Raw genomic sequence first — 21,464 nt, 5'->3', positions numbered from 1 at the left:
CTCATTTTAACTCATTCTGATAAAAAAAGACGCCCTATGCTACTACAACGTAAAACTCAGGTTAGTACTGCCGTCAAAATACGCCTTAAACTTCCGACTTGTCAGCTGTCAGCTTGTCACTATGCATTGCTAGCTTTTTGTCGTGTTGTCAAAAAAATTGCCATGCATGCAGCATGCAGCTTAAAATAATTGTACTTTATTTTAATTTATATTACAATTATCTAATAATTGACGAAGATTATACACTAAAATCAAATGTAGAAATGTAGAGTTTTTGATATGCATAAGCACAATGGATACAACGGCTGCTTGCGCAGGTAAGAGAACACTGATTACAGTGGCAAATTGATACATAACCTGTGTAACCAACATGGCTGCATTACTACAAATTTAACAAATCTTACAGAATCTTATCCCGTATATGCTGAATACTTTCCCATTTTTCATCTGGATGAGAAAGCACAACTTCTTTGAAGAAATTGTCCTATTTGAGGCCCATATTACCCACCAAGAAGTGCAACATATCAATAAAGTTGAAGAGCCAAATCATGTGCAATTTTTGCAACTACATTACAATGGTGGATAAAAAAGTAAGTTTTAAGGTGAGTTAACTGATTTTACTTAAATTAAAGGTGGGTTTATGCAGACGTTAAATTAAAGCAAGTTAGAATTATACTAAATGAAAGTAAGGTTTGTAGTTACATTCAATTTTCAGCATGAAATTAACAGCTAAGAAAAATATGGTTCTGGTGCAATTTAGAGGCCACCTTATTTTTAGTTCTTTTTTGATGAAATCCATGTCAGATTGTTTATTTAACTTACTTTTACCAAAATAAGGGTGGATGAATCACTTTCACACAGGAAAAACTCCTATGGCATTCTCCATACTAAACATAAATGACTTGTTTTTGATCGGTACCAGCACCACCCGCCTGATTGTTGAACATTTTGTTTGGTGCCTAACAACCCTAGCAATGTTGTCAAACAGAACTGTTTTTCTGTTCAAAATTAGTAAAGTCATTCTAAAAATTGATTTTTAATTTGTTAAAATGGAAGTTTCCATATTTTTTCTCTTTTTGAGATCTTAATAATTATTGCTACATATATGAATCAGCCACTCTGGTTAGCACTAGGTTACCATGCATCTTTTTCAATACATTTACAAAAAATAAACATTGCCCCTTGTACTAATCTGACCTTGAATCTGACACTAAGGTTAACATTGTCAACTGTAATTATAGATAGTAAAGTGTCACTTTGCATGTAAAAATTAAAAATACTTATTTAATTTACAAATTTTCAAGTTATTTAACTATTAAACCCTTCATGTACTTTTTGTAACCTGACCACTTTCAAAGGCATTTTTTTACTATTCCTTTCCCAACAAACAGCTCCAACCACCCGTTTTTGGGTAGAACTAAGTTAAATAAACAATATGACATCAATTTCATCAAAAAAAAAAAAAAAAAACAAAAATATGGTTGCACCTATATCGCACCAGACCCAAAAATATACAGGGTGTTACAAATTCAAGGTGTTAGCATTGCTATCTCAGAAACTATAGTTGCTAGAGCTTTGGTTAAAGGAGGCAAAAATTTTTTATTACTTCCGGAGATATCTGATGAAAACCAAAAAAGTCAAATTTCTATTTTATTTTTTTACTACTTTATTATTGATTATTTTGGAAAATCAATGGCACCTTCTGGAGGCACTTTTTTATGCTCTTCAAGAAAACAGCTTTAGTTTTCAGCTCCGACGTTTCGTTTTTTAGATACCATCATCAACTTTGATTTTCCAAATACGGACCTGAACTTTTTATTTTATTTTTTAGGAGTTACAGACCTCCCAAAACTAATGATGTGCCACACTTGTCAAAAAATTATACCTAGTGTACTTAGGTACTTGTTTTTTTTTTTAATGCATTTGTAGTTTATATGTTGTCATAATGAGTAGACAATTTAGATTGATATGATTTAAGATTTAGGTTTTGCTCTTTTTAACACTACAAATAAAGTTTAAGCTGTTTCCTCAAAACTCAACCTCGAATTCAAACATGCGAGTATCTGAAAAATAAATAATTCACCAAAAAACCAACCAGCAATGAACCTAATTATTAAATTATATCAAACTAAATTATCTACTTATTATGACAACATATCAATTTCAATTGCTTAATTTATTTAAAAAACTTTAAGTACCAAGTACGTAATACACTAGATATACTTTTTTGACAAGTGTGACACATCATTTTTTTCAGAAGGTCGGTAGCTACTAAAAAACGAAATAAAAAGTTTAGGTCCTTATTTGAAAAATTGAAGTTGATGATGGTATCTAAAAAACGAAACGTCGGAGCTGAAAACTAAAGCTGTTTTCTTGAAGAGCATAAAAAAGTGCCTCCACAAGGTGCTATTGATTTTACAAAATAATCGCTAATAAAGTGGTAAAAAAATAAAATAGAAATTTGACTTCTCCGGAAGTAATGAAAATGTTTTGACTTTTTTTTACCAAATTATTTAGCAATAAAATGCGCAACTTTGCCTCCATTTAACCAAAGCTCTATCAACTATAGTTTCTGAGATAGCAACGCTAATGCCTCAAATTTGTAACACCCTGTATGCATGTGTCTCACCAAGTTATTTTGTTTATCGGCATTGTCAAATTGGGTTTTTTGTACTTATGTTATTAAAATAAATTGCTTCCTGTATTTGATCAGAACAATTTCTAACAAAGTTGTCCTCCTTACTGTCTAAGATCTCGGAAATAGTTTTCCAGGCATTTTGTTTAGCTAAATTCTTTTTATAATACAAATCATTTTTTGAATCATAATTTTTTGTTTAACAAGCTTTATATTAGCTTGTAATCATATCATTTGGTAGTTCATTGATAGGTACATTTGTACTTTTGTTGTACTAATTTGTTTTCATAGATAAAAGGTTATTTTTTTACCTTTTGCTTAACTGTTTGATTACAGTTTTGGTTTTGTGTTTTGTTATTTGCTCAATTCACTTATGTCAGTTTCCCCAACTTTGGCTAAGTAGATTATAAGGACATCTCAGATAAGTTTACTTTAGACTGTTGTTGCATAGTTATTTTGCATCGGATCTGTCACATTCCAACTTGAACTTAGTTAGTTGTACCGGGTGACCCAATGAGACTGTTTCTCGACCATATCTCGGGAACCGTTCGTTCTATAACTTTGGTGTAAAACAAATTATTGGGTAAATCGGCCATGAAGAATCGCTGGAAAATATTTTCAAGTTCTAAAAATAACCACCAGACGGCATAACTGCCATTTAAATTTTAAAATCGCATTTTCTCTAAATTTCTCATAATAAACTAAAAAGTTTTTTTCTCATTTTGAAAGAGAACCAGTTTATCTATAATTTTGGTTAAATAAAATGTTCAGTTATTTCAAAAACAAAGATGGTGTGGGGTATTCAATTGTTTTTGCAATAACCTGCTTTAACTTTTTAACGGTTTGACCGATTTTAACAAATTTGGTATCGTCGAAAAGAGCATTCTCATTCGAAAGAGGCAATAAGAATCAACCAAAATATAGTTATTTTAGTTGAACCTTTCTCCGCCAGGGGGCTAGTTTTGACACCATGACCCAAATACTAAAAAAAAATCAGAAAAGTCAAATGAAATGATATGACTTTTTCTTTATGAAAAAGTAGCCAAATAACATCCAAATAGGCCAGGGAAAACCGTTTTTCAAAATCTCGATCCTAACCTCAAATATTGGAAAAATTAGATTAATGGATCTTTGAAGGCCAAGGATCGCGCGGTAAATGTTCTAAAACTATTAAATATTTAGCTACAAAATGAATAAGATGTTAAAGAGGCAATTGTGAGTTTAAATAGAATTCATTTAGGCATTGTTTAAAAAAATATACAGGGTGTCTAAAAAGTCTGGAATATTGCAAATATCTCGAAAACTGCTGATTTTATTTTTCTCAAAATTTGCGTCTTGTTATAGTAAATAACAGCGCATGACGTGAGGGTGAAATGAGGTTCGCAAGTATACAGGGTCAGTCACAAAGTATACCAACTTTCTTAATTCAAACCTAACACACTGTATATTACTTCAGATTTTAAGAGTACTTATAAAGGCCAATTCAACGATATACAATTTTTTTTTTTTTTTTTTTTTTTTTTGTACCTACCTATAACAATGATAGGTGTAACAATGACAGCTAACGTCAATATAATGTTAAATTAATTGGCAAATTTTCCTATTACTTAAAATGGTGTGAAATTTTTTTTTTTTTTTTTTTGGATGGGCTAGTTTTAATTAATTTACTTAACGTTTAAGTGTTTTCATAATTTCCTCAAATAAAATTGACTAATACTAAGAATAAAGTAGCAATACTGTAGATCGTTGAATTGGCCTTTATGAGTACTCTTAAAATCTGAAGTAATATACAGTGTGTTAGGTTTGAATTAAGAAAGTTGGTATACTTTGTGACTGACCCTGTATACTTGCGAACCTCATTTCACCCTCACGTCATGCGCTGTTATTTACTTTAACAAGACGCAAATTTTGAGAAAAATAAAATCAGCAGTTTTCGAGATATTTGCAATATTCCAGACTTTTTAGACACCCTGTATATCATCAGAACATTCATGTTGCTCCAAAGGGACTAAACGCATCCTGAAATTATTAAGTCACTTTAATATTACTCTTGAAATTCTTACTTACCTTTAGTTTAGAAGAGAAGCCTAAAAACCCAAATAAATATACTATAACCAAATTATACATATTTTGGAACCATTAACAAAGATTTTTTGTCAAATTTGATGCCCCAAATTTAACATTTTGCGTAAAATTTTAAACTGTTTTTTTTGTGATTTTTTATCTCTGAGGAAGGATTAAGGATATAGTCTTTGCAACAAGGCCAACTTCCCGCGAGGATATGATTGCAAGAATTAGAAATGCCATCTTGAACATCCCAAGAGCTGAAATTGAGGCGTCTGCAGATGTGCATTCAAAATAACGGAGGCCATTTTGAACACCTGGGTCGCCATTAGATCTCTTTCTTTTTCCTCTCATGGGTTTTATTAAAAAACGAAAAAAAAAAACAGTATAAAATTTTACGCAAAATGATTTGGGGCCTCAAATTTTACAAAAAAACTTTGTTAATGATTCCAAAGTATGTGAAATTTGGATATAGTTATTTATTTAGGTTTTTAGGCTTCTTTTTTAAACTAAAAGTAAATAAGAATTCCAAGAGTAATATTAAAGTGACTTAATAAGTTCAGGATCCGTTTAGTCCCTTTGGAGCAACATGAATGTTCTGATGATATATATTTTTTTAAGTAATGCCTAAATAAATTCTATTTAGACTCACAACTGCCTCTTTAACATCTTATTCATTTTGTAGCTAAATATTTAATAGTTTTAGAACATTTACCACGCGATCCTTGGCTTTCAAAGACCCATTAATCTAATTTTTCCAATGTTTGATGTTAGGATCGAGATTTTGAAAAACGGTTTTCCCTGGCCTATTTGGATGTTATTTGGCTACATCTATATTAGGACATATCATTTCATTTGATTGTTCTGATTTTTTTAGTATATGGGTCATGGTGTCAAAACTAGCCCCCTGGCGGAGAAAGGTTCAACTAAAATAACTATATTTTGTTTGATTCTTATTGCCCAAAGGATGCTCTTTTCAACGATACGAAAATTGTTAAAATCGGTCAAACCGTTAAAACGTTAAAGCAGGTTATTGCAAAATCAATTGAACACCCCACACCATCTTTGTTGTTGAAATAACTGAAAATTTTATGTATATATATACAATCTTTATTTCGTTTACAACGAAACAGGCTATCGACCAGTTTGGTCTTTCTGCCTATGTGATAAGAAATACACACTGTAATATGATTACAAAATAAAGTATAACTTAACTAGGTAAAGTATTTACAAAATAACATATTTAAAAAAAAAGTTAGTCTAAAGTAGTTTTGAGGATTATGTTATGTGTAAGTGTTCTAGTAGGGTAGTTGTAGGAAATAGGAATTCTTCATGGCCCAATAATTTTTTTTACACCAAAGTCCTACGACGAACGGCTCCCGAGATATGGCCGAGAAACAGTCTTATTGGGTCAACCGGTACATACATAAATTTGTCTTGGAAGTGTGGGGGAAACAGGCATTAGGCCCACAGAGCCCTTTGTCGGAAAAATCTGACAAAGGAAGAAAACATTAATCAAGATAAGATGTAATTGACATTTGTCATTTGTCCAAATCCTATTCAGGCTGTGCTATAAGCAAATAATAATAATAAGTAATATTAAGTTAAGAAAGTTAAAAGTTGACCAACTTCTTAATTTAACTTAACTAAACTTAATAGAAAATTCAGTTGCATAAATGTCCAGATGCCATTACACATGTTGATGTTTCTTAGTACTAAATTAGTTTAGCTTAATTCTATTTTAACATCCTGCATAAATCCACCTTAACATTAAAATGAAATGTATTGCTGTTTTCATTATTGTTTTACATTTAACACAATAAACATCATTATACACTTTAGTAAACCGAATTGCTCAACATTGAATTAATATGTATTATACAGGGTGTTTTTTAATGATTGCAAAAAATTATTTAAAAATCTATTCTACATCGAAAAATAATGCCAGTTTATTTATACAGGGTGTTACAAATTCGATGCATTAGCATTGTTATCTCAGAAACTATAGTTGATAGAGCTTTAGTTAAATTGAGGCAAAGTTGCGCATTTTATTGCTAAATAATTTGGTGAAAAAATGTAAAAAATTTTCATACTTTGGGAGATATCCGACAAAAACCGAAAAAGTTTTGGGAAATCAATGGCACCTTCTGGAGGCACTTTTTATGCTCCTCAAGAAAATAGTTTTAGTTTTCAGCTCCGACGTTTCGTTTTTTAGATACCATCATCAACTTATTTTAATTAAATTAATTTATTTTAATTTAATTTTTCAAATACGGACCTAAACTTTTTATTTTGTTTTTTAGTAGCTAGAGACCTTCCGAAACCAATGATATATCACGTCAAAAAAATATATCTAATGTATTACGTACTTGGTACTTTAAGTATTTTAAATAAATATAATAAAAAAAAGAGAGTTTCTTATAGTACTTTTCAATTCATTAATTTAAAAAAATATGTTTTTGGTTAATTATTTATTTTTCAGATACTCACATGTTTGATTTGGAGGTTGAGTTTTGATGAAACAGCTTAAACTTTATTTTTAGTGTTAGAGCAAAACCTAATTCTTAAATCATGTCAAACTAAATTATCTACTCATTATGACAACATATGAATTCCAAAGGCATATTTAAAAAAAATAGGTACTTAAGTACAGCAGATATAATTTTTTGACAAGTGTGGCACATCATTAGTTTCAAGAGGTCTGTAGCTACTAAAAAACCAAATAAAAAGTTCAGGTCCGTATTGAAAAATTTAAGTTGATGATGGTATCTAAAAATCGAAACGTCGGAGCTGAAAACTAACTATTTTCTTAACGAGCCTAAAAAAGTGCCTCCAGAAGGTGCCATTGATTTTCCAAAATAATCAATAATAAAGTAGTAAAAAAATAAAATAGAAATTTGACTTTCGCTCTTTGTCGGATATCTCCGGAAGTAATAAAAAAAAATGTAACCAAATTATTTAGCATTCAAATGCGCAACTTTGCCTTCATTTAACTAAAGCTCTATCAACTATAGTTTCTGAGATAGCAATGTTTTTGCATCAAATTTGTAACTGTATAAACCATATTTCAAAAATGCTTTGTTATGAAATTAATGAAATACTTGAGTGTTAGTTCTGTGTTATTGTTTGGGGTTTAAGGCCTCCTTTCTCCTTCCACAAACTTTTTAATGGTGCCACAATGATTTTTTTATGAAATATTCCTGTTAATTTAGAAACTTTTTTGCTTCTTTAGTTTTTTCTGTACCTGTCACAGTTTTCGAGAAAATAACAAATTCACAATTTTACAAATTTGTCAGAAAAAACATACCAATTTCTCTATCAATGTGCATTATGAAATTGAGATGTTTTTTCTGAAAATAAAAATTAAATCTGCTAAATAACTGTCACGCACCAGAAGACTTCTTTTTAAAAAGCTTTAATAATACCAAAAGATACAGTTAAAGAATATGTCTTAACTAGATTAATAAATTTTACCGACTAACTAGAAAAAATATGGAAATGACCAATGTCCGCACTGACTGTGGAGGGGATCAGCTGACAGTGCTGACTCGGTGAATCTTCATTAGGGTTAGCGTACTGAGCGGTGAGATAATTCCTCCCCCCTGAGATCCAACGACGAGGGTTAGTGAGGTAGTTGGACATCAGCTAGCTCTATTTTAAAACGATCCTTAGCTTCTTTGTCCGCTGGTTTACTTCTGCTTTTTGGCAAACAACGGGATCGTTCCATCTTCTTATAAATGAGGTAGGCTACCACTATGATCATAAGGCAGGAACAGGCGATGGTCCATACACTGGGTACATATGATATTGTTTCTGTAGATAGAAACGGCTGATTATTCAACATTTGAGTTTTTATTGATTTTAGGTCATCAAGATTCATGTCTTCGGTGAGCTGAATTTCCATGAAGTTTTTGGGCACTTTGTGTTGATTAGATGGTTTGTTGACCAGGTCAGGAAACAACATGGGTTGAGTTTGGTTAACAAAAAACTTGATGTTGGTTACCGTGCCTTTGGATGAACTAAATCGGCAGCTTACAGGTACTTCGAACAAGTAAGTTCCCATGATAAGTCGTTGAACTTCATTTTGTGAATTGCACTTCAATTTGAACGTTTCTTCATTAGGTACCGTTATAATCCATTGGTTAGAGTTTTCTAATCGTGTGATCATTGTGCCAGATAGATTGATTGGCATTTTTTGGCAATTTGAAGTATCTTTCATTCCCAACAGTTGGATTTCACAGGGATTGTTTGCCTTTAAAGGTTCGATGTCCAGATTTGCGCAAAAGAAATGCTCAGGATATATTTCTTTGCAGGGGTTGTTTGAATATGCAAAGTACAATTGGTTTTTTATTAAGTACTTATTACGCGGTACTATAACTTGAAACTGACTCTCAGTTAGTATAGGAACTGGGTATAAGTGATAATATTTAAAACTTTCAGAAAATGAGATTGGTATTCGAAGTACATATACAACTTTGTTTCCGTAGATAAAGCTTTTAATACTGATGTATTTAATAAATAAATGCATAGTATTTTTATTTAATTTCAAAGGAAATTCATCCTTTTCTAAGAACTGCTTTATTTTGAGCAATTCGACATATAAATCAGCTGTGTTAATTATAGACGGATGCATTTGTTGTAGCATAGAAAATGAGATAGAGTTTTCTATGCCTTGCAAAATTGATGTGAATATTTCAAACATGTTTATCAGTTGGTTAGCAACGTCGGTTATCATATTCGCGTTCTCACGTTGAGTTTGCGTTTCCACAAATAATGAAATCTGACGAAGTCGTGTTTCAAGTAATTTCTCGTTATGCCTTATCTGCTGAACCGTTTCGTTGAATTTATCTATTAAGGCCACGGTTAGAGAATTTTGCGTACGTATTGTTTTTGATAATTTAATTTGATTTGTTTGAACTTGGTTAATCAATTTATCATATCGTTCGCCATCAGTATAATCTAAATTACCTGTGATTGATTTGAAAATCGATCCCAGTGTATTGATTAGTCCTCGTTTGGTTCTTAGAGGTTGAGGCAAAATTTCAGAAAGTTTTGTGTCGACTCTATTTTCGGCAAATTTAAGAATTTTTAGATAATTAGAAATCTCAAATTGATAATCTTCATTTGTTTCTACAAGTTGTTGAAGTATTAGTGATTCATTTTTAAGTTTATTAATTTCTTCAATGATTGGATTCAAGTCGTAAAAATGTATGAGTTCGTGGGAATATTTTTCTACTCTTGCTGATCCTAGTTTTAGTGGAATTATTCCAGGATTGTTATCAAGTTTCTTGATGGCAATTTTTTCTTCAAATCCGAGAATTCCAGTTAATCTGAAATTGAATACCAAGAATTAGTCGAATGAGTATGTTTTTTGCAGAGGTCGTCTTAAATTATCCATGTGAACCTTTGGTTGTCGTTCGGTAGAAACTACCTTTCTTACAGGGTTGGTTCCAGTTAATTTAACAGGTTTAGAATATTTATTAGCACTTTTTTGTCTTATGTGTTTCTTAATGTATACCTTTTGATCAGGTTGAAAAATATTAGTCTCGTCTCGTTTTTCATTCCTTTTCTCAATGAGTTTTTGTTTATTATTCATGAGATCTGAATTCAATTTTGAATACAATAATTTTGTTTTCTCTTTATGGTCATTAATGTAATCGTTTACTAGAATTTTATCTATTTCAAGATTAAATGGGTCGTCATTACAAATATGACCATTTACAACGTCGATAGGTTTTAATTGCGTTGAAGAATGTATTGAATGATTATATGATAAAATAGCGTAAAGCATTTTCATTCTAACTGATATTTTAGCAAAACCTTGAGTGTTAAGTAAACGGATATGTTCGATAATAGTACTATGAAATCTTTCTATTTGTCCATTTGACTGAGGGTGGTATGGTGAAATAAAATGGATTTTGATTTTGTGTAACTCGAGAAGTTCGGTCACAACTGAATTTTTAAACTCGGTTCCATTATCTATGATGATTTGTTTTGGAATGCCATGATGAGAGAAAAATTGAATCAAGTTGTCCGTTATTTCTGTGGTTGAAAGCGAATTTAGGAAATAGGCTTGCGCATATTTGGAAAAACTATCAATGATTGTCAAAAATTTAGATTGTTCCAAAGTAAAAGTGTCAAGATGTACAATTTCGAAGGGTTTACTGGCTGTTGGTGTTAAATTCATTTTTATTTTGATTGGATTACGCTCATATTTGCTTTGTTGGCAAATATCGCAATCATTAATGAAACTTTGTATAGCGTCTTTGGTATTGGGCCAATAATATTTTGTTTTAACACGTTGGTATGTTTCATTAATACCTCGGTGGTTCGTTTTTCCTTCGTGGTAATTTTTAATTATTTCCTTAATACTCGTTTTATCGGTTACATCAATTAGTTTTTTTAAGACATCTTAAAAGTTTAATGGACGGCCATTTAAAATATTTTTGAATTGTGGCTGAAAATTTCTCGTATATATCAGGGTTTTCAAAATAAATGTAATATTGAACACCTGGTAATACATATTCCTTGACAAAATTTACAACATCAATTTCAAAGTTGTTTTCCGATAATTGAACATGTATTCTCTTTTTCTTTTCAAACAAAATTGTAATTTTGGGATTTGCTGGAGAATGTGATACTAAACTGAAAATAATTTGATTTTGACCAAAGTTAACTGCAGTGTTACTCACGGGTATACCTACTACAGGATTTTCAAGGTTTGAATGCACCGTGACGTCATCGTCATCAGCTGGTTGTTCATTTTCTTGCGTAACTGAAGGTACTGTGGGTTCATTAACTCGGGATTCTATACTGTCGTTGTCCGTATGTACGATAAGTGATACGTTGTCAGTCTCGTCTGGAAAATGTGTTTTTAAAGCGTCTTGAATGATTTGATCTATTTCAGAATTATTTTGTTGCGGTTGGTCTTTATCCAAATTATTAGTATCAGTGTTATCTAATAAATGATGAGTTTCATTGGCGTGGATTTCTATTCTTGAAAGAGCATCGGCATTACTATTAAGTTTACCTTTTTTGTACATAATATTATAGTCATACTCTTCCAATTTGATTCTCCAACGAAGAAGTTTAGAATTTGGATCTTTTAGAGAAAAAAGCCACTGAAGCGGTTTATGGTCAGTGATGATATTAAATTTACGTCCGAAAATGTAAGGTCTAAAATATTTCGTAGCCCATACAATGGCTAACAATTCCTTTTCTATAACAGAATAATTTTGTTCCGAATCATTGAGCGTGCGCGACGCATAAGCTACAGGGAGATCTTGTCCTATCTTGCCTTGTGATAGAACAGCGCCAATTGCAACGTTACTTGCGTCGGTGGTCAAGTTAAATGTTTTAGTAAAATCAGGGTATTTTAGTATAGGTTCATTGGTCAGCAAGGATTTACATTTTTCAAAACATTCTATAAATTCGGTGTTATGCTCGATTTTTGCACCCCTTTTTAAACACTTTGTCAAAGGCTTTGTTAATTTAGCAAAATTATTTATAAAACGTCTGTAATATCCTAAAAGTCCGAGAAATGCTTTTATTTGTTTTGTAGTTTTTGGTATGGGATATTTTTTGATAGCTTCTACTTTGTTTGGGTTAGGTTTCACTCCTTCTGGGGTAACGATGTGTCCTAGATAGGCGACTTCCTTTTTCAGAAACTCTGATTTGTCTAGTTGGATTTTAAAATTGGATTCGCGTAAACGATCGAAAACTGATTTTAATTTTTCGATGTGTTCTTGTAAGGATGTAGAATAAATAATTATATCATCTAGATATACGGCACATTTTTCATTCTGGAGACCACGAAGTATGTTGTCCATTACTCGCTGGAAGGTAGCGGGGGCATTCTTCAAACCAAATGGCATGCGCGTATATTCATAATGACCTTGATCAGTGCTGAAGGCTGTTTTTTCAATATCGTCTTGATCCATCTCGATTTGGTGAAAACCACTCGCCAAATCAAGTGTCGAAAAATATTGACATTTTCCGAGCTTATCGAGAAGATCATTGATGTTAGGTAGGGGATACTTATCATCAATGGTTTTCTGATTTAAACCGCGGTAATCAACAACAACTCTCCATTTTTGTGTTCCCGAAGCGTTTAACTTTTTCGGTACTACCCAAATAGGTGAGGACCACGGAGAATTACTCGGTCTGATGATATTTTGATCAAGCATTTGTTTTATCTGTCTCTCAACTTCGGCTCTATGTATGAAGGGATATCGATAGGACTTTGTGTATATTGGTATCTCATCAGTAGTACGAATTTTATGTTTGATTTTACTCGTAAAAGTTAATGGAGTATTTTCGCGATAGAAAATGTCTGAATATTCACAAATTAATTTAAAAATTTTTGACTTTTCTTCAGGATTTAAATGATCCAGACTGAGACTTTCTGGAATTTCACAATTGTTATCAAAATTTTGGTAAGGTATAATTATTTCGCCGTTTTTTATTGAAGTTCGAATTTTAATAACCTGTTCAGTTCGAGGCGACACAGTTATTAAATTTTGGGAATTTTTTAGTTTATGATATGATATTTTTATTTTAGTATAAGGAGTTGTTAAGAAACTGCTTTCAAAATCGACATTAGCTTTTAACTGTTTGAGGATGTCTAAAACAATAAGTCCATTAAATAATTCATGAAATTTAAATAGATAAAATTTCAATTTAAAATTTTCTGGTAGATTGAAAATTTTAGATGCAGGTATTATTGCACTGTAATCATTCTGAGATTGATTGAAAACTGTTGATACAATAAATGGATCGTTTACTATAGAATTTGGAAAAAACCTAAATGCAATTTCAGGGTCAATGAATGACTTTGTTGAGCCGGAATAAATGAGCACTCTAATATTATACTCAGGAAAAACAATGTAAGCTAATTCACTTGCATTTGAGCTGTTGAAATTAAATGAAAATTTTTGAGGCGTTTGTGGTGATATTAAGTTTGTTCGTTCTCGAGAGGCGTTATTGAAAAATTTGAATTTGCAATTTCATTGTCAATGTCACAGGTATTTTGGTTCAACTCAGTGTCATTTGAGGTTTCATCTACTGAATATTGACCTGTTTCTTCATCATAAAAATATGCATATTGATTAGAAACTGCTCCGGTAAACTGTTCTTCCATGTTATTTACTTGTTGAATTTCTGTGTTATATAACTCCTCAGAAATAAAATTCTGGTTTGCAGGTGGGTTATAAGAAGTGGAAGGTTGAGGAAAACGTGGAAAACGATTGGTTGAATAACTATTTCTAGTGCATAAACTCATTGGAGTTGGTTTGTCAAGTTGTCTATTTGGATTAGGTTTAAACACATTTGTATTACGAATTGAATTGGAATTTTGAGGTCTTGGTGAGCCAAATACTTGAGAATTAGTAAAATATCTTTGAGGCCTCATTGGAGGTCTGGGTTGAATTGGAATTGGACCAGTGGGAAATGAATTTTGTATTCTGTTAAAATTATTTCCATTATTAAAAGGAAAGTTCATTGGGAAACTACTGTGTCTTTGAATTGGTTGATTTTGCTTTATGTGTGGGCGTGCTGGTGTCATATTTTGAGCATTTGGTCCAAAGGAATTCTTAATAGGTGGTTTGAAGGATGGATTTTGAAAATAATGAGCGTTATCTTCGGCCAACACGTACTGTAAAGCTTCGCTAAGAGAAACAGGTTTCATACATCTTAATGTTGTCCCTAGCGGTTCTCTTAATCCAGAAAGGAATGTCTTAAGAGCCAGATTTTGATATAGATCTCGTTTTAATTGTTTAGCTAAACCAGTAGTTTCATGAAGATCAATGTATGCACACAGTAAGTTCAAAATATTTAAAATTCTATCGTAAAATTGTTGAGGAGGTTCATGAGGATTTTGCCTCATCATAACAAGATCGCGATTCAGACAGCTTTCGTCTCTTTGGTCTGCAAAATTTCGAGTCAATGTACTTTTTACATCATACCAAGTAGCTACGTTTTGTATATTAATAACTAACTTAGCATTTCCTTGTAGTTTCGAAATTAACGAATTTAGCAGATAGACATTTTTAAAGCTTCCGGGATTTGTATTATCATAGAATTCATTTATAATGGCTTCACAAACTGCTAAGTATCTATTCAGATCGTTCGGGTTTCCATCGAAAACAGGAACACATTTGAGATATTCAGAGTTAAATGCTTGCGACATATTTGCTTCTAAATTTTTATCTTGGTTACTGTTTTGTGAAAATGTATTTGTAACGTTTGATAAAACGGATGGTTTTAAAGAAATATTATATTTATGATTAACTGTTTCAAAAATTTGAGAGTCGGTTTCAAGTGAACCTTCGGTTTCAGAATCGGAAGACATCAAACAATTGTACTTACATAAAACAAACAATCAATATCTTCATTGCGTTTGGTATTGTACTATAAGGCTAACGGTCTAAATTTGGCAATGGAGTCCTCTTCTAAACGTTATCCTTGCGGAGCTGGACGATTTGGTTCCAAGTCCCAGTCTTCTTGAATGGCTGCTGCGTCTTCGATAGATCCAACACACCACGGCACGGAAAGTCTCAAAAATTCAATATTCGGTAAATCGTTAACACGAAAGTCTATCGTTCGATACGATCGACCCCAAATATCCTACCGACTGCGCCAAATAACTGTCACGCACCAGAAGACTTCTTTTTAAAAAGCTTTAATAATACCAAAAGATACAGTTAAAGAATATGTCTTAACTAGATTAATAAATTTTACCGACTAACTAGAAAAAATATGGAAATGACCAATGTCCGCACTGACTGTGGAGGGGATCTGCTGACAGTGCTGACTCGGTGAATCTTCATTAGGGTTAGCGTACTGAGCGGTGAGATAATTTGCTTGAAAACAGTTACCGATACTGAAGAAATAAATGATTTTCTTCCAAACACCCTGTATTTCTTTAACAAACCATTTTTGAAATATGATCTATACAGGGTAATTCAAATTCGACCCTCACCATTGGGATCTCAGAAACCCTATGAGATACGAGAAAGTTTAAATTTGGGTAAAGTTGCGCAATTTAAAGCTCAACCAAATACCGTTTTAAAAATTTCGATTTTCCGAGTGCTTCCGAAGATATCCGAAAAAATCTGTAAATTTGATTTTTTGTTTTTATTTATTTCTAACCTTATTTGAAGAGATATCCCAAATCTACAAGCATCTTTGCTTTGTCATTTTCCCCAGTTATTCGATGATAGATTCCAATTTGCCACACGACATTTCGTTTTTCGGCAGTCATCATCAATTTTCTTTTTTTTTATGGGCGCCATATTGAATTTTTAGCCCACCAAATAGTTTTATTCTGATTTTAGTGATGTATAATGACTTATGATTTGCTTCATAAATGACAAAATAAAATTCAATAAAAACTAATTCTACTTTAGTTGGCTTTGAGTTAATGAGACGTTTTATGAAATGTCATTATTTGACAGTACTTGTCAAACACGATAATTCGGACGATTATTAGAGCAAGTCAAGTTAAAAATGTATCTAGAAAAGAAAAATGTTATTATTATACAAGGATTGCTGCAGAATTTAGGTTAATCAGAAGAGATTTGGTAGCATCTCTAACTTAAACCGGTCATTTATGTTTCCAAGAGAAAGATCATCATTTTAGGAACTTCATTTTTTGGCAAATTGATTTTTTTTGTAATGTTAATTGCAAGTTTAAATAATTTAATATGGAATTTTGAAAAACATCAAATCAAGCTATGTTTTGGTTAAGTTTTAACTAAATAAAGTTATGTGGTGCTGTTGGCTTACTGATTACAGTTGGTTTGCTCTCATATTATTAACTTAGTACCAAATTTGTGTTGAAGCTTAAAATAATATTGCCTCATTTTTCTTCATTGTGTCTAAGTATGTTCAGGCCAATTGCGTGTGACAAGTACTACCAAGTAATCTTCATAAAACCTCTCATAACCTCAAAGCCAACAAAGGTAAAATTAGTTTTTATTCAATTGTTTTGTTATTTAGGAAGCAAATCATAACTGATTATACATCACTAAAGCCTGGTTTATAAAACAAAATTTAAATTTAGCATTAAATTTAGTATTAACTTTAAGAATAAGACTAGTGGTTTTAAATCAAGACGTTCATAAATGAAATTTAACTTTAACCTTAAATTTAGCTGTATCTCCTGACCTTGGATTTACTTAAAATTCTAAATTTTCTTAAAGTTAAGGCTAAAGTTAAATTATCTTGCTACTGCGCAAGCGTCCCCAATGACACAATCAGCTGATTTGTGTTTTGAATTTGAATATTTGGTTACGGTTTTTCCTGGCAGCTAAAGGTCACTGTTAAACGGTTAAACTGAAGCCTAGTAATATTTAGTTTTTCCAATTTCTATTTTTGTGTTTGTGTATTCCAAAATCACAACACTGGGTATGTGGGAATCCCGAATGTCACTTAATATTTTTGAGAGTTTTTGATGTCAAATGAGTGCAAATGACAACTTTGGCGTTTAGTAGTCATTGATTTAAGACTTGAAATATTTCTTTTATGAACACCATATTTTTTTAGAGTTACAGCTAAATTTAAATTTACTACTAAATTTAAATCTAAATTTAAATTTTGTTTTATAAACCAGGCTTAAAATCAGCATAAAACGTACTATTTGGTGGATTAAAAATCCAATATGGCCCCCATAAGAAAAAAGAAAGTTGATGATGGCTACCAAAAAACGTCGGCCGGCAAATATGAATCTATCATCGAATAGCTGGGAAAAAGTGGCAATGAAAAGATGCTTTTAGTTTTGGAATATTTCTTCAAATAAGGTTAGAAATAAATAAAATTAAAAATTAAAATTTTCAGTTTTTTTTTAATATCTTCGGAAGTACTCGGAAAATCAAAATGTTTACTACTGCATTTGGTTGAGCTTTAAATGACGCAACTTTGCCCCAATTTAAACTTTCTCCCAATGGTGAGGGTCGAATTTGAATTACCTGTATAGCAAACTGGCATTATTTCTTGATGTATAATCGATGATTAAGATTTTTTGCAATTGTTAGAAAACACCATGTATGTACTGTTGTCTAAAGACATGTTTAAAGTAATAGTAATAATGAGGTATAGTCTGATTATTATAACTTTAGTTTCATGTCATAACAGAGGTGATTGTATTGCCAACCAAATTTACATAACATGACAATAACATTGCATAGATATGGAACACCGTTTTCCTCTAATGAGTTGAAGTGTAAAGTAATGTTTGCATGATCTGAAGTTTAAACCACACTATTGTCTGGTTACTTACATCATTATTTCAGGCAACTACTAAGCAAGGGCCGTTTTGACATACAAAAAAATGCTCTATAAATCAAATTTTTTTTAAGATTATTTTTTTATTAGACCTTTGTTAACTTTTCTACATAATCGCCATTTAATTTCTAGCACCTTGACATACGGACAATAAAAGCTGTCTAAACTAGAGGATTTGCTTAATTAGTATATTAAGTGAGGCGGCCATTTCCGTAACGTTGCGAGTGACAAATTATAAAATTTTCAGTAGGTAAAAAATAATTTTTTTAATAAAATAGGTTTAATACGTTTAAAGGTATTATATTGCCACGACTAACGTGACGTGTTGAATTGAATGCAAGTTTACTGCCTGGGATCTCGTTTCAGTGTGAAATAAAACACATTACACAGTTACACACCATTAAATTTTATTAAATAAGTTCCTTAACCTAAACAACTCATAACTTACTAACTAATAAGATAAGCGGTTTACTAATCTTATAAAAACGTTACTAACTTCTAATAAAATCATAATTAAATAGGTGTAAGATCAATACACAAAAATAAAGTACAATAGTAATACTTACACTTCTAATGAAGATAGAATCTTGGAGAGAGGCTTGTCACTTGTAGCGCCATTTTCCGAGTTTCTGGTCGGCAAAGCAGGACTGACTGAAATTATCCCTCTAGGATATAACTTCATGCCAAACACTGGTTCCACCAATGAGAAGCTTCCAGACTTAGTCTCTTTTAGCCGACCACTCGTGACGACCTGTCGACCCTCGCTATTTCGCATATGTTACAACCCAGCATCCGGTTATACTCCTCCGGTGCATAGTTTAGCTATTGCATCATAAGTGCAGGTACATTTTAACCGCATTCCACATTTTTTATGTTTCCGCTCAAGTAGGTAATATGAATTCCACATTTTTTAATGTTTCCGTTCAAGTGAAATAAATTTGATTTATTTCTATCGTGACAATATAATACAGACATAACGTAAAAGATCGATAAACAAAGGCTAGTTAAAAAATAGTCTAAAGGCAAAACGCTGTAAGAGTCAGAGTTTTGAACTGCTGTTTCCTATGGTCGAAATTCTTTTCAAGATAAATTTGGACACTCAGGTGATCCGAATTTCTCTTAAAAAAGTTTCTTAGCTTTACCGTCCAGAACGGGGAGCACTTGTTCGATCTCATTTTTTACGAAATACTAAAGTGAGTTTTAGTTTTTTGACGCTGCATCGTTTTAAAGCTAATGCTACTTCAGGTTTGAGTACATTGGTCTGATTCCATCCAGCGACCTCACTATGTCCTTAAGCCACCATCACAATACCGAATTTACCTTTCGTTGTTGAAGTTGCGTAGCTTTTGAAATTTGTTTGTATTGAGTTTTACAGCGCCTTAAAAATAAGCATTTCCGGCGTTTTCACGCCAAAGTTACATTTTCTCTATAATTAATTCGAGAAAAAGATAGTATTCGGAGTAGAATAATGAAAAATAAATTGCTAGCAATTGCTCAACCCTACGTTTCATATAATTGCATAGCGGTACATACAACGTCATGACTTGCATCTCGCTTTTTATTGCGAAACGTGCTTTACTCGTATTGATGACAGTTACCTTCAAAGATTTATGAAAATATCTGCCGCGGTTTTGAAGAAAAATAAATTCAAATTTGTTTATCCAAATTTAAGCAACCTGTATAATAGGTTTTTTAAGGTCTTTTAGTAATAATTAGTTGTTTTAAAGTATGTTTTTGCACCATAATTATTTAGCAATAAAATGCGCATCGAATTAAAAGTTTTTGAAAATGTTTGTTGGTTATTACGCTTATTTGTAGGTACCATCTTTTTTGTTAAGGTGCGGTAATCGTATATTCAAAAACTAGTTTGCTACTTTTGTTTGAAATTACACATGGCTACAGCAGAATTCTCATAACATTTTTTTGTTAGGGAACAATTGAAAAATATCACTTTTGAGGTATCTCAGATATAATTTAAACTTTTTGAAGAAGTTAAAACGGATTTTTAAAAACATTTTCTGTAGAATCCAGTGGCGTAGTAAATTTCTAGCGTCGTCGGTTTTTGAACTATGGTACAAACATTTGATTTTTTTTTAATGGAAACACTTTATAATTTAAAACCGCGAATATTTTTTGTCACTATTAAAAATTCCATTGTTGAACTGACGCTTTAACGGAATCTAGGAACTGATATGATGTGGTATAGTAAATTTTTTTTTTTTTTTTTGGGACGCTATTAATACGTTCCAACTCATAGACTTGAGTACAGATGGAACCAAATTTTGTGGTACGTTGTGAGTTAGGCGTAGGACTGTCAAACGCAGATTTTTATACAGATATGTTTTATTTATAAAATAATCACCTTTTAAAAATCGCAGAAGCAAGTGTTTGTTTTGCAAGCTTAGAAATTGGTTTCAAAATACATACTAAAATTAATATATTTTTTTGTTCCAGACATTGTCCCGGTGGTGAGAAGCAAAACTAGTCGTCCAGGTGAGGAGTGGAATTCCTATTTTTTTATTAATAAATTGAAGATGGAGGCGGGGGTTGTGGGTAGTTTTATTTGCTTTATTGTTCTGCCATATGCAGCATTGAGCAATTACCGAGAACATATATTTTAGTTCCACATTAATGAAAACGTATTACTACTGTTACCGTAATTTATTGATTCGACATCTTCACAATATTTGGCTCAAGAATTTTCATTTAATGTCCGAATAAATGGCGAAGTATTAGGAAAAGTGTCATTCTTTTTAATGTCAATCTACGCATGGCGAACTGAGTAACTGTGCAGAAGTTGACATTGGGAGTGAACATAGACCAGCAATCAACCATTTATATCTATCAAACGTACGATTTACTTTTCAACTGATTGACATTCTGCAGCAAAATCAATCGAGGAATAAATACGATTGCCACCTTTTTTATAAAAGAAACGCCTCTTGGAAAATAGGGGAGCAAAAACACAGTAAACAAAAATTTTTCGAGAGGTTAATAGGTACTAGGTGATTTTTCAATCGCTTTTTTATGTAAGATAATTAAAAACACACAAAAAATTTATAAATCCAAATTAAAACTTTATTAAAGAACGAACTCTAAAACTTAACTAATTGCATATTATGTCAACATTTACAATAGTATTTTGTATTAAATGTTGCAGACTTTAAAAGTTCTGGTTTATCACTTAACGGTGAATACAATTCGGGACAGGAGGGCATAATGCTAGAACGTATGCAAAGTTCTGCTTTCACCATTTCAGTTATATAACTGGTTCATTAAGTTGAAAATCTTTCCCATAAGCATTGCTACAAGGAACTGATATCACTATCTGAACTATTTGTTTCAAAGTTAGATCTTCCACATTTTTGACAAAGTGCACCACTTGTCTACGGCAGAAATATCATCGTTTATGAAAGACGGAGATGCCTTTTTCGAGCAGACAAAATTGTTCAAGCTCTCCACCTGGTTTTCATTAAACCATTCC

At 31.9% G+C, this 21,464-nt stretch overlaps 1 long non-coding RNA gene across 13 annotated transcripts; it reads left to right on the top strand.

Annotated features, from left to right (window-relative positions):
• The first annotated feature begins 37 nt into the window (after positions 1-37).
• On the top strand, positions 38-21,086 carry LOC145737436 (uncharacterized). Of its 13 annotated transcripts, none has more exons than XR_014180387.1 (8): positions 38-317; positions 407-590; positions 8,185-8,441; positions 8,565-8,750; positions 8,822-15,270; positions 18,113-18,230; positions 18,560-18,822; positions 20,435-21,086. It is a non-coding gene; the product is annotated as an uncharacterized LOC145737436 (long non-coding RNA). The 13 variants fall into 13 exon arrangements; XR_014180382.1 differs by having other exon boundaries at positions 39-317; positions 407-602; positions 18,113-18,226; positions 18,650-18,822; XR_014180376.1 differs by having other exon boundaries at positions 39-317; positions 407-602; positions 18,113-18,226.
• The last annotated feature ends 378 nt before the right edge of the window (positions 21,087-21,464 follow it).

This window comes from Ips typographus, linkage group LG14 (genome assembly GCF_016097725.1).
Source record: "Ips typographus isolate SLU linkage group LG14, UJ_Ityp_2.0, whole genome shotgun sequence".
Lineage (NCBI taxonomy): Eukaryota > Metazoa > Arthropoda > Insecta > Coleoptera > Curculionidae > Ips > Ips typographus.
Note: the sequence above shows the minus strand (reverse complement) of the source record. Positions and strands in the feature narration are given on the sequence as shown.